A 7528-nucleotide genomic window follows, 5' to 3' on the forward strand; every position below is an offset into this window, starting at 1 on the left:
AAAAAACAACAAATATTTCTTGAGCATGTACCATCAAACAAATTTTATTTTAGTCTCAAAAGGTAAGGGCTCTGCATGTGATGACAATAGGGCAACATATTAAAAAGGGGTTAAATGGGAAAAAGAGACTTTTTTTTAGAAGGCAATAATGACGTTGAATTGAAATGCCAAGAAACACCCAGTGCAAAATCCCTGCTGTGGCCTGAGAATATCTTCCCCAAATTCACATGTCAAAGCCCTAATCCTCAAGGTGATGGATCTGACGTGGAACCTTTGTGCAATAATTAGGTCACAGGGGTGGGGCTCTCACGAATGAAATTAGTGACCTTATAATAAGAGACTGGAAAGTTAGCTAACTCTTTTTGTACCACAACAAGAAGTCAGCTGTCTACAAACCAGAAAGCAGGCCCTTGTCTGATACCACATCTATTATCACCTTGATCCTGGACTTTCCTGTCTCCAAAACTGTGAGAAATAATTACTGTCTGAGCTAACAAGTCTCTGGTGTTTTGTTATAGCAGTGGAACTAAACAAATCCTGAAATGTGAACAAGGTTGGGTGTGTTGAGAACAGAAAGAAAATGCGTGTGTAAAATGTGTGTATCTGTAAAATGGGTGTGTGTGTTTGGTTGTTTTGTTTTTCTATTTTTTGTGGCAAAGACAGAGAGAGTCAGAGAGAGGGGAACAGGACAGACAGACAGGAAGGGAGAGAGATGAGAAACATCAATTCTTTGTTGCGGTTCCTTAGTTGTCCATCGACTGATTTCTCATATGTGCCTTGACTAGGGGATACAGCAGAACGAGTGACCCTTTGCTCGAGCCAGCGACCTTGGGCTCAAGCTGGTGAGCCTTGCTCAAACCAGATGAGCCCACGCTCAAGCTGGTAACCACGGGGTTTCGAACCCGGGTCCTCCGCGTCCCAGTCCGATGCTCTATCCACTGTGCCACCACCTGGTCAGGCTTGTTTTTCTTGATTATAATAAATTTAGAGAGAACTGGTATGAAATGAGTTTGAAGAGTGGATCAGAAGCCTGGTCCCATAAAACTTTGTAAATCAGAGTAAAGGGTTAGATTAAAATTCAAAATTCCATTAGATAGTTTTATTTCAGCATGGGGGATCAACAGATTTGTAAGTTGTTTTTTTTAAAGACTAATTTGGAACGTATACAATTGTTTTGAGAAAAACAAATTTCCTCTTATGATATTTTTGCCTGATCACCCAAGGAATTGGGCTCCTGCAACCTGTTTGCCCTAATAGTTTTTTCTCTATGGTCATTGCTGATTTATACAGAGATGGATAAATATGTATTTATCCATCCAAAGTGGCAATCCATTTTTTCTTGGGCATTGAAATTAGGATTAATTGTTGCTAATCAGCCTCTGCTGGTCATTTGAGCTTGATCTGTAAACCCAGGAGCTGAAGAATAAGGGAGAAAATACTGAAAACAAAACAAAACAAAACAAAAACAACAGCGATGAAATTTGTGTGTGTAGAAAGAAAGACTTTTTAAAAAATCTGTTTTGATTCTTGAGAGCTCTACAGCCCCAGGTTTGAGATTCCCTGTGACTTGATTCTATTCCCTAACCTAGGATTCTGGAAGAAAGTCCTTTATCCTCACACTAAGGTCTGTTCTGTGAACTAAGCATTCTGACTGGGGTTTTATAAACAAGGAGATTCAAGGGCTTACAGTGATCTTTGAGTAAGAATATGAGCAATGGCAAGAATCGAATGAAAATCATAAGATGACATGAGGAAGTAAAAGCTCAATGTGGACTGGCACGTGCTTAGTCATAGGACATGAAGAAAACATTAAGTAGAAATTCAGGTTTTATGAACACAGAGACTCCCTTCAGCCATCCCCAGCCAAGAGATTTCACCAACTACTTAATTTGGCAGAATAAAAATGCAGTTTCCCTCTGTATAACATTCAGAGTCGCCATGTTAAATCATGCTGATATACTGGTAAATTATGGAGCAGAGAATATATACTTATTCAGTAGTGGGGATTCATTCAGTCTCAGTTAATTTTTTGGTTCTTTTCATGAAGATCTAAACTGAAGATCTCTTGCAGATAATTTAAAGATAAATAACTGAAAAGAAAAAAGAAAGATAAATAACTCAATGGAATTGACACACATACTACGTGGCTATTTTAGACAGGAATCTTATGGTCAGAGAAGGTAAAAGGAGATAAATAATATATCTGAAACAAAACAAAACAGAAACTGTTGCTTTAATCACCCTTATATCAACTGGGTACGTGATAAATTGCTTTACAATGAAATATTATGGTGAACGCTGGCACCTCTGAGAAATATGGGGGAGGGGTTGGAAAGACAAAGTAATCATCATGGCCGCCAAGATCTACTATTCACTGAAACTGGCTCTTTGATGTCAGTGTGGATGCCTTGAGGAATGTGTAAGGATCCACCATTATCATTACCACGTTCCCTCCCTCCAGGATGCCATCTTCTCAAGAAAGAAAAAAAAGACTAGATAGTCTAGTGGGAAAACCTCCAAACATAATTTCAGGTAAACAGAATTTTTTATTCCAACATTACCAATATTTCATTTGGCCTTAGTCCTCTAACAGTCTATAAGAATTCAGAGAATTCTGTTAGTTTTTCTAAGCTACAGTGTATTTTTCCCAAAATGAATTTAGCTAATCTCTAGTAAACCATTTGTACTTTTATAGTAAAACCAATGTAGATTTCCACTTTCCTTAACTCAAAGTTGGCAATAAAAATGTTACTAAGTAGCAACCAAAAGTATTGTTACTGAGGTAAGCCACCACAATGAGTCTTCTAAGCCAGGATTGTCATTGAATCCAAAGCAGAAAATTAAACCTTTTATTTCTATTTTAACTCTTTTAATGCTTTGTATATACCTGTAAATGGACTGTTTGATCTTATAGTCAGTTTAAAAACCTATATAAGCAAATAAGCAATAAATGTGAAGGTCACAACATTGATCAAATTCTATTGGATGAACATTTACTGTGTAATTATTATATGCTGACTCTTGCAATAGGTAGAGACAGTAACATGGTCCCAGATCCTGAAGTGTTTACAATTGTGAGTGGAGAGTTTTATCAGAAAAGTACACTAGAGAGTAATTCAAATAATAAATTAGTCTATGGCTATGTATGTGTTGTGTTTACATGTGTGAGTATATACATGTACAATTTCAGGTTAAGATAAAGATTGGTAACAAGTTCACGAGTAATGAACAGTGGGGATGGATATTCTGGCTATGTTAGAGATATAAGGTAATGTTGTAAAGGGAACCTTAGAAGGTAACATTTTAAGAGGAGGAGGTAATATTTTTAGAGATATGTAAATGATGTGCTGGGGCGAGGCTAGTAAGGGAAAGGTGTAGTAGAAGAGTGTTCCAGGCAGGGGAGTACCATGCTGCTGAGGCAGAAACAAGTTGGTTGCTCAGGAAACCACGGTCAGTGTGGCTAAAGCATTGTGAACAGGAGGGGGTGGGAGTTGAGGCCAAGGAGATGACCCGTGACCAGTAAAAGAGTCTTGCTACATCAAAGGTCCCAGAGATTTCCCATAGTGGCCACTGTGATATAGTATAAGATAGATGGATTTCAGATTCAAATGGCCCTTAATTGAAATAACATATGCTAAACCTCTCTGAGCCTCTCATTGCTCAAGTGTAAAAAGTGTAATAATAACTTGTTTCTTTCAGAACTAGTATGAGAATTCAGTGAGAAGATTAATGTGAAGTCACATAGTATTGTATGTGGTATTACTGGATGCCAATCTCCTTTAAAATGAGTATTTATTTATAGTCCAAGCTGCTAGCTTTATATCTATGGAAAATGCAAAATGCATATATGTTGAATGAAGAACACATAATATACAACCTACGTAATTACTGCTTCATCGGACTTGGGAATCTGCAAAACAATTAATGGATTGTCCCTTTACATGGATAAAAAAGAGAACTAAGAAAGGTAAAAGGGTTCACTGCTTTAAGTTTGAAGGTACAGCCTCTTTAGGAAATATTTTGCTTTGAACCCACATCACAGGGGACTTCCTAAGAAGATCACAGTGTCCCAGAACAGCAAAGATTGGCCCATTTTAAGCTGAAGCATTTTCTGGGCAGTAGATTAACATACTTGGCACAGAGCCTCTCTCATTGTTTACAGTATGTTGCTTTTATGAGGGGAAATTAAATGGGACTCCCCTGGGAGCACTATTAGAAAAGAATATCCCCTGAGCCACGAGGACACTTAGAGAAACCTACCATGCTTCCAGTGACTGATGTCCCCCACATTGATAGCAGATCATTTTTTCAGAGAACTCAGAGTAGAAAGACTGTGTGTGTGGTGTGTGTGTGGTATGTGGTGTGTGTGTGTGGTGGTGGTGGTGTATGTGTCTGTGTGTGTGTGTGAAAATCCAAAAGAATGAGATTCAAAATCGCCTTGCATTTCCAGTTTGGTGGAACTTTAGATCTGACAACAAAATAAAGAAGTCATGGGGACACTCACTGATATACAGTCATAAAAAATGAATGAGGACAGTAATAAACATAATGAAAGGAACTTGTCATACATCACACATGTTGGGAGAGGTGTGATACACAGAGGGGATAACGCAGAAAGCCCAGCATGAGCAGACCAGACGGAAGCCCATATTTTCAGCCAGGATTTAGTAATTTAGATCATGAGAGTCAGACGGACGTGGGTCTGAGGCCAGCTCCTTCATTTACTAGTTGAGTAACCTTGGGCAAGCGATTTCTATTCTGAGCTTCACTTTGCTCATCTATAAAAGGAACAGTAATAGTATCAAGTTTATGGGTCTGTTAGAAGGTTTATAGTAAGAATGCAAGCACAATGCCTGGCATTTATTAAGAACCCAGTAAATATTGGTAGAATAGGTGGTCTTAGTCAGTGCTCAATAAATGTTAGTCTTTATTATGGTCTAGGAACTGGGCTAAATGCATTGAAGACTCCCAATACCCTCATGTAGTGAATGCAATTATTTTCCTCTCATTCCAGATGAAACAACTGAGGCTCAGAAGACTAAATATACTGACTGTGAATATACAGCTGATATGTGCTTGAGTTAGAACTGAAATGAAGGCAAGATGGCTCGAATGCCTGGACTCTTAACAGCTAGGGCTATGGGGATGCTGGTGCTAGCAGACTTGTAGAAATATAGTAGTTTATTAAGAGGCATTAATGTTATCCACCTTTAATAAGACAGTCAATATTTTGTTTATTCATTCATAAAATGTGAAATGGGTATTTGCTTCCAGCCAGATACTCAGTGAGATTTAGAAATCTGATATTTGATTCATGGAAACCAGAGGAAATGTGTGTACAACACACACATTCTGGGATTTGAATTCAAACCCCACTGGTGCTGTGGGACTTGGCGAATGCTGCCAGAGTCCCCCAGCTCCAGTGTCCTCTTTGGTGAAACTCCACAGGGTTGTATGAAAATTAAAGAGGATGCTCATATAACACACTCACAGTATTTAATAAATGTTAATTAAGCCTGCTGTTGGGCTCTCTTTCTTTAAACTGGTTGGGTAGATTTTTATTTATATATGAAAAGTTAAGCCAAGAAACTGGAAGTTCAACAACACCTTAACCTAGTGCATGCAATAATCAATTCCTCCCTTCCTTCTGTCTTTCCTTCTGCTCATCTTCTTTTCATCCTTCTTCCTTCGTCCCATCATGTGCCATAAACACTATAGCTGCTGCATGCCATGCCACATGCATAGAACTGAACTTAAAACAAAACAGATGGTAAATATATGATTAAGGGTCATTCTTAATGTTCCAGAGGCAGAGATTCTTCTGTGCTGGAGCGATCAGGAACAGTTTTGCACATAAGGTGAAACTAGAGTTAGCCCTTGAAGATGGAGGGTTTGGAGAGAGAATAATAATCTAAGAGGGAAAAGGACAGAGGCAAAAGGTAAGAAGCCAAAACATGTGAGATGTTTGCTCATCAGTAAGGGTTAAATAAACTGGTCATAGAGAACAGCCATTCATATTCATTCCCCTGACACCCCTATGGAAATTTTCCCTAACAACAACCTTGAAATGAAAGCCAATGCATAAACTAGACGACTCTAAGGGCTTTTGATGGAAGTTGGGGAAAGAAGTTCAGAGATCTTTCCAGGAGCATGCCTTTGCTCCAGAGCATGTGCAGAGATCCTTTAGAGCTTTTTGGAATAAAATATAAACAAGAGAAAAACAAAAGCTCCCTTAAGAGAGTACTGAAAGTTTAAACATTCAACTGAGAACAGCCTGAAGAGAATTTTGAATACAAGGCTGAGTCTGTCCATACACAACAGACACTGAATGAAGAACTTGAATAGGGAAATAATATAATGACAGTCATGTTGAGAAAAAAACCAGCTGACTTAGATAAACAGTTGATTCTGGGCACTAAAACATTGCCTGCAAGGTGAGTAAACAAATATGACTAGAGTCTGGTTTTAATGTTGTCCAACTTCTTGTAGAGAAATCAAGATGGTCTCAGTTGCAGTAAAAATCTAACCACAAATTTGCATATAGTTCTGAGTATCTCCTTCAAATAAGAAGGAAATAGAGGAGTTCCCCATTTCCTATCACTTTTAAAAGTGGGAGCACTTTGGGTTAAGAATTCAGATGCATGAGACTATTCTTCCACAGTGATTTCCTCATATTCATGATAAGGTGAATCTATATTAGTATTTTATATCTTTACCTATAATCCAGAATCCCAAACTCAGGCAACATTAAACTCAATACATTAGTTTTTGATTTTACTCAAAGCATGATCTCACTGAACAATTTTAATACAGTGGTACCTTGAGATACGAATAGACCAATATACGATTTTTTTTTTTTAAGATATGAGCTGCAACTCGGTCCATATTTTTGTTCGAGATCTGAGTGAAATTCCGAGATACGAGTCCTGATTCAGGAAGCTGCCACTAGTTGGCGCGTTGGTGCACGGGTCCAATATCGGCAGTTTGATATACGAGTTGACTGATATAAGAGCTTGGTTACAGAATGAATTAAATTCGTATCTCAAGGTACCACTGTATAATATTGCTTTGGTTTAACAGTATTGATTGATTTACCTCTTGAAGAATGTCAAAGCCTCTAAGACATCTTGTCAATATCCTTCTATTCTCTAGATGGACCACATGGTAGATAGAATAACAATCCCCAAGGATGTTCATGTTTCAATCCCTGGAACCTGTGATTATGGGACTTTTCAGTTGTGATGAAACAAAACATCTTGCAATAGGAGATTATTCTGGGTTATCTAAGTGGGTCCAAAGCAATTAAAGGAGTCCTTCTAAGTAAAAGAGGGAAGTAAAGTCAGACGAAGAGATGAGATCATGAAAGCTAGAGTCTGAGTGAGGCAATGAGCAAGGCTCAACTCGCTACTACTGTTTTTGAAGAAAGAAGGAAGGTCTTAAGCCAAAGAGTGTGGGTGGCCTTTAGAATCTGGAAAACACAAGGCAATGGACTCTCTTTTTGGTGTCTCTAGAAGGAACACAGTCTGGT

This window comes from Saccopteryx bilineata, chromosome 7 (genome assembly GCF_036850765.1).
Source record: "Saccopteryx bilineata isolate mSacBil1 chromosome 7, mSacBil1_pri_phased_curated, whole genome shotgun sequence".
NCBI lineage: Eukaryota > Metazoa > Chordata > Mammalia > Chiroptera > Emballonuridae > Saccopteryx > Saccopteryx bilineata.